The sequence below is a fragment of the Chiloscyllium plagiosum genome, unplaced genomic scaffold (assembly GCF_037043375.1).
Source record: "Chiloscyllium plagiosum isolate Xiang-an unplaced genomic scaffold, Cpla_swu_hap1 HiC_scaffold_3, whole genome shotgun sequence".
Taxonomy (NCBI): Eukaryota; Metazoa; Chordata; class Chondrichthyes; order Orectolobiformes; family Hemiscylliidae; genus Chiloscyllium; species Chiloscyllium plagiosum.
In genome coordinates, this window is record NW_028270141.1 from 96,962,331 (window position 1) to 96,969,957 (window position 7,627).

The window sequence follows — 7,627 nt, forward strand, 5'->3', positions numbered from 1 at the left end:
TCCCTGCAGTTGTAAAAATTAACCAAGGCATTCCTTCCTTTTACAAGACAATATTTACATACATTTGAGGTACCGGGAGGGTCTGATAATGAGTGGACCCCATTGTTCTTTGGCAGAAAGATAGTATAGCTAATGACACTTACGGCACATGGGCTTGTTTAGGTCACATGCCACAGCATGTGCTTGGCTGAGCTGCTATGCTATTTATTAAACTTACTTTTAACTTACTTTAACTTTACTTTTCTACCGTTTACAATAAACTGAAAAGTAGAAATTCCTCATTCCCCTCCTTTGGAATATAATTTCTTATTTGTCCGGTGCTAGTTTAGAAATTTCCATTTTTTTCAAAATTGCTGGAATTGAAACATAATCTGTAATAGCAGCTACTTAGCAATCAAGCAAATCAAGACTTTGCTGTAATATCACCATTCTCCATTTGATGTAACACTATTCTCTTTCATTATTTCTTCTTACTGGAATTCGCACAAAATCCTGTAACACTCAGCAGGTCGGGCAGTATCTGCTGAGAGAAACAGAGTTAACATTTCAGGTTGATGACCTGTCATCAGAGCATAGCTCACACATCTCCAGTAACATCTCTTCCTGTCCCTATTACGTTCCTCAGATTTCTATCAATGAGTTATTTTCATTCATTCATAGAATGAGGGCATATTGGGCAAGCCCAGCATTTGTTCCCATCCCTCACTGCCATGAAGAAGGTGGTGATGTGCCACCTTCTTGCACTGCTGCACTCAGATGCTGCTCGGTAAGGAAGCTTAGAATTTGGACCATGTCACAGTGAAGAAATAATTTCATGTTGCCAAGTAGATATTGTATCTGAGTTGGACAGAGATCACAAGTGGTGATTTTCCCACTTGCTTGATGCCTCGTTCAGCTCATTGGTAGATGTCACAAGTTTAGAAGGTGCTTCTTGAGAAGCTTTAGTGGGAGTTGTTCCTGGGGCTCCTGCTCATTCTGATCTATGTGCTGGTGTTCATTATTTCATTCACAGACACAAATATAACTTCCATATATGTTGACAGCACCAATAATGACTTCTTTAACACTTGTTCAACCTGCAACAAATTGTCATATAGTTATCTCACCTACTCAATTTCAAGTCATGGGTGAATCAACATATGAACCTTAAACGTTGGGTTATGGGTTGAGGATAGGGGTGGTGTACAGGAACCAGTGTCATAAATTTCATCCATTGACATAAATTTTACTCAATCGCAACATGTCTCTATCCTCTTCCATAGTCACCTGCTCAAACTGAATCTAAGTTTGCAAATATTTGGTGTTTTGAATGACCTAAAATGAAGTTTCCAATTCCAGGGAAGGCAATGGCCTAGTAGTATTGCCACTAGACCAGTAATCTAGAGTCCTAGGTAATGTGCTGGAAACCCATGTTCCAATTCCTTGTTCCGTAACAAATGTTGGAATTTGAATTTTAAAACAATCTGGCATTACAAATGTCATGAGACCACATCAATCATTGTAAACATCCATCTGATTCACTCATGTCCTTTAGTGACTCTAAAGTTACAGCAATGTGACCTGAGAAACCACTCAGTGTATCCAATGGTAAGTCTAATGGCAATTAGGTCTAGGGAATAAATGCTGGTCCAGTCAGTAATACCCACATTAGTGAATTTAAAGAAACTTTATATCCCTCAACAATATAACCATTATGTAATGTTGCCTATGCTCAATCCTAGCACAACCTCCCCGCCTCTAGAACTTACTCATTTTTTTGAAATTTGTCCAATGTTGTCCATCCTGAGCTGCTGACTTTCTGCATCCACGAATCCTTAATTATCCAGAGCTCAATACTTTGTGTCCTGTTCAACTCCTCTTAACAAGTTCGCTCCATCTTAGTGGCATTTTTTAAAAGAAAACCTTGCTCTTATTGTCAAATCCCTCCCTTGACTCACCTTATCTTTTTCTTCAGCAGTTCTTCATAACTTACAGCTGATTTTGGACTTTTGTATAGATCCCTCCTCTCATTAGTGACACATATTTCAATGCATGCTCAGGTGGACTTTCTGGAATTTCCAGGCTAACTTTCTTACTCTTTCCACTTCTAACTTTTAAAATCCATCCGGGATCCCAGATTGCCAGCCACATTTTCAATCACTGTTAAATACTGTGGTGTCCAATGCTTTATCACCTTTCATTATTTATTCATTTATATCTCCTTTTATTCCTGCAACATTATTCCTGGAATATTGTCAACATTAGCAGTACTGTACAAATGCAAGATTTTGTTTGAATTAATCTTGTGCAATGAATCTAACATAGATTTCTCTATCTTTACAGCAAGTGATTAGATCTAATATCATATAAGACAAAATAAGTTTGAAGACTTGTTACGCTATTTTCAAACAACATTTATTTGACTGGTGAGGATAATCATTTCATCAAAAGCAAATCTGTTGAAATGTAAATTACAGCCTTTCAACCATGTACTTTTCTACCCTGCATTCACTGTTAAAATATTTGATTATCACCTTTGAATATACAACTCACATTCCTGGTCATTAGAGTTATCAGGCTGCTGAGCCTGATGGGTTGTCTTATGGTAAGTTAGTGGCAGACTGACCTGGAGAGAATGGGAAGAGATGGATGAAAAATGACTTACTCACTGTTCCCTTGTTTGAATGTTTGTGACGCAGACCTATTTCTAGCATTCTGAATGTCCCTACATTCTTTTCACTCCTTTTTGGCAGCCCTGAAAGTAAGATCCATCAAGGGCATTAAGTTGAAAATGAGGGAATGTGAAATAATGTGACCCTGGCTTTTGAGTCTTGCTGCAGTGAATAGGAAGTAGACCCAAGTATCAGCAGTCTTAAAAAATGTCAGCAATTACTTGATCCTTCCTATGTAAACATACTTCATTAATGCATGAATGCACGTATATAATGACAGGAATCCTGCTACTTTAAAATTCCCATAATAATGTGGTGCCATGTTATTTATACTGAGCTAAAGACACTTCTGTTGCATGCTGCATCAGCATAAAAATTTAACCAAGGGTATATACGCTACTTAAAAATCATTTCTGGCTGTTTATCAATATTTAGTTTATTCTACTTTGTTTTGTTTTATTTCAAAGCCTTGAAGGGCTGTTTGGCCTAATCTCTTTAAAATAATAGGGAAGTTTCATTTTGACTTCAGTGAATTTAAGGTCTTCTAAGAAACCATTCTGAATAACAAATGTTTTACCCCATTGTGACTCCTTCCTAATGTGAAGTATTCTTGAATTATCTTGTCACCTGGGTGTGATCTGTGAGCATCTGCAATTTTTGACAGTAATTATTTACTCAAATATCTATTGGTTTATTTTAAGAAACAACCCAGTAAAATTGATATGCAAATTTGATTTAACTTGCTAACTTTGAATGATTAACCTTGTCATTATCCAAGCTTATTAGCTTGATAATGCCCAAAGGCACCCACTGTCTTGTGCCTTCTTCCTAGCCTCCATTTATTCTTGCATATCTTTATTCTGCATTTATATTGTATTGCCAAAGCATGAGGATTTCATGACAAAGAATTCTAAGAGTAGCCTCAGACAGTCAGAGAATGAAAGGGCTGTAGATTTACATGCTAGAGTAATCTGGCGCAATGATCCTCCAGCCATTCAGTAAAATATATTTTGTCTTTGTCCAACAAGAGCAGAGAAGTGACACTCCTCACTTCGTCCTCTCACAAAATTATCCTTCTTTTCACTAATCATGTAACCCAGTTGGTGATAGTCATGAAAACAGTAACAGCCTAGACTCTCCTCGCACTCACATGAAGACACAGGCCATTGGAATCAAGCAAAAACACAGATGGTTTAAAGAAAGATGTAAATAAAGGGTTTCAGAACTAAGAGAGCATATTCCTATATCTGATATAAAAACTAAATTTGTAACTTTTTTATGTAGTACGAGACGATACTGCAGTCTTTAATGAGTTAAGAAGCATCAAGAAGACAGCAAGTTGAAAAATTGCTTGTGATCTGATGAGTTTCCTATAAGATTCAGTGAATGCACAGTGGTAATCAGGGTTTTTTTGGCAGACTGAAAGCTTGGTTTTCTTACTGTAAATTGAAGAAATGTCACAGCACTGGCTGTTTTCTTTTCTACTGTTGCATTCTATAATTTGTATTGTACATGAACTGTTGTATTGTAATCTAATATATGTGTGCACTTGGTCACGAATAAAAATCAAAAATTCTAAATGTTGTCCAAAAAAAGTAGTGAAACATCATTGAGTTTGTTGCTAATACATTGAACTTATTTGGTGTTTCTTCATCAACAATACTAAAAACTTGCATTTACACAGTGGCTTTATCATAGGCACCTCACAGAAGCATAGTGAGATAAAAATTGTGACAAGTCAATTAAAGAAACAGCAGAGTAGAAATAAATATACATTTCACAGATGTAGCAGGTCCTAAACAAGTGCAAAAGATATCGAATAAGCAGTGGGACACCTAGCATTTTATTTGCACTGGTACGAGTTTAAATGTTAAATTTATGAAGCCTAGTTGTGACATATCCAGTGCAATGTCCGAAATAGACATGAGGTCTCTTGATTATATTAACGAGAGATTCTTTTGAAGGATGTGGTTGCGAAATTAGTCCCTAATATCTGATTTATTCAGTAACCCATGCAGCCTCCAAACAAAGGTTACGTTTAGGAATTGTTTCCATAAGACTCTTAGCTGGAGCCTAGAGGAGCAATATCAATCTCCAAATCCTACACGTCTATAATTAGCACCCTTTATCATCTGTTCCAATTTCTATAATTGAAAACTTAGTTCAGATATATGCTTGCGTTATATTTTCATATCTGGACTCAGCAATGGGCCATTTCTAGAGAGTGGTTGGGTTAGGATGTCATTTCATGCATTTCTGATCACACTAATAGGAGGTGAACATGACTTCACTCTGAAATAGGTGAGAGCTTCTTTACAATGGGGGAGTTGCAAATGTTATTAAAATATTTACCCCAGTATTGCACTCAAGTAACAAATCAGATTATATTTTATTATTGTGCAAAGCATGTAGCACAGACTCTTGTTCTACTAACAGCTTCAGTTCCAAAGAAGAATCATATCATACAAGAAACATTGACTCGGTTTCTTGCACCACAAATGCTGTCAGGCCTGCTGAGTTTCTCAAACACTTTCTGTTTTTAATTCAGTATGCATAGTATTTTGCTTTTTTCTTCAAGTCAATCACCAATGCTGACTTAAGATTCTACTTGGAGGAGAAAGTGAGGGCTGCAGATGCTGGAGATCAGAGCTGAAAATGTGTTTCTGGAAATGTGCAGCAGGTCAGGCAGCATCCAAGGATCAGGAGAATCGACGTTTCGGGCATAAGCCCTTCTTCAGGAATGAGGCTAAGATAAAAGGTAGGGAGGAGGGACTTGGGGGAGGGCGTTGGAAATGAGATAGGTGGAGGGAGGTCAAGGTGAGGGTGATAGGCCAGAGTGGGGTGGGGGTGGAGAGGTCAGGAAGAAGATTGCAGGTTAGGAAGGCGGTGCTGAGTTCGAGGGATTTGACTGAGACAAGGTGGGGGGAGGGGAAATGAGGAAACTGGAGAAGTCTGAGTTCATCCCTTGTGGTTGGAGGGTTCCCAGGCAGAAGATTAGATTAGATTACATTACAGTGTAGAAACAGGCCCTTCGGCCCAACAAGTCCACACCGACCCGCCGAAGCGAAACCCACCCATACCCCTACATTTACCCCCTACCTAACACTACGGGCAATTTAGCATGGCCAATTCACCTGACCCTGCACATCTTTTGGACTGTGGGAGGAAACCGGAGCACCCGGAGGAAACCCACGCAGACACGGGGAGAACGTGCAAACTCACACAGTCAATCGCCTGAGGCGGGAATTGAACCCGGGTCTCAGGCGCTGTGAGGCAGCAGTGCTAACCACTGTGCCACCGTGCCGCCCACAGATGAGGCGCTCTTCCTCCAACCGTCGTGTTGCCATGGTCTGACGATGGAGGAGTCCAAGGACCTGCATGTCCTTGGTGGAGTGGGAGGGGGAGTTAAAGTGTTGGACTACGGGGTGGTTGGGTTGGTTGGTCTGGGTGTCCCAGAGGTGTTCTCTGAAATGTTCCGCAAGTAGGCGGCCTGTCTCCCCAATATAGGAGGCCACATCGGGTGCAGCGGATGCAATAGATGATGTGTGTGGAGGTGCAGGTGAATTTGTGGCGGATATGGAAGTGTCCCTTGGGGCCTTGGAGGGAAGTAAGGGGGGAGGTGTGGGCGCAAGCTTTGCATTTCTTGCAGTTGCAGGGGAAGGTGCCGGGAGTGGAGGCTGGGTTGGTGGGGGGTGTGGACCTGACGAGGGAGTCACGGAGGGAGTGGTCTTTTCGGAACGCTGATAGGGGAGGGGAGGGAAATATATCACTGGTGGTGGGGTCCGTTTGGATGTGGCGGAAATGACGGCGGATGATACGTTGTACATGGAGGTTGGTGGGGTGGTAGGTGAGGACCAGTGGGGTTCTGTCCTGGTGGCGGTTGGAGGGGCGGGGCTCAAGGGCGGAGGAGCGGGAAGTGGAAGAGATGCGGTGGAGGGCATCGTCGACTACGTCTGGCGGGAAATTGCGGTCCTTGAAGAAGGAGGCCATCTGGGTTGTACGGTTTTGGAACTGGTAGGACAGAACCCCACTGGTCCTCACCTACCACCCCACCAACCTCCATGTACAACGTATCATCCGCCGTCATTTCCGCCACCTCCAAACGGACCTCACCACCAGGGATATATTTCCCTCCCCTCCCCTATCAGCGTTCCGAAAAGACCACTCCCTCCGTGACTCCCTCGTCAGGTCCACACCCCCCACCAACCCAACCTCCACTCCCAGCACCTTCCCCTGCAACCGCAAGAAATGCAAAACTTGCGCCCACACCTCCCCCCTTACTTCCCTCCAAGGCCCCAAGGGACACTTCCATATCCGCCACAAATTCACCTGCACCTTCACACACATCATCTATTGCATCCGCTGCACCCGATGTGGCCTCCTCTATATTGGGGAGACAGGCCGCCTACTTGCGGAACGTTTCAGAGAACACCTCTGGGACACCCGGACCAACCAACGCAACCACCCCGTAGCCCAACACTTTAACTCCCCCTCCCACTCCACCAAGGACATGCAAGTCCTTGGACTCCTCCATCGCCAGACCATGGCAACACAACGGTTGGAGGAAGAGCACCTCATCTTCTGCCTGGGAACCCTCCAACCACAAGGGATGAACTCAGATTTCTCCAGTTTCCTCATTTCCCCTCCCCCCACCTTGTCTCAGTCAAATCCCTCGAACTCAGCATCACCTTCCTAACCTGCAATCTTCTTCCTGACCTCTCCGCCCCCACTCCACTCCGGCCTATCACCCTCACCTTGACCTCCCTCCACCTATCGCATTTCCAACACCCCTCCCCCAAGTCCCTCCTCCCTACCTTTTATCTTAGCCTGCTGGACATACTTTCCTCATTCCTGAAGAAGGGCTTATGCCCGAAACGTCGATCCTCAGTTATGATTCTACTTCCCTCCCAAGAGAAAATATGAATTGAAGGTATACTTGAATGTTACAAACAGATCCCATTGTACACCGTTGGATT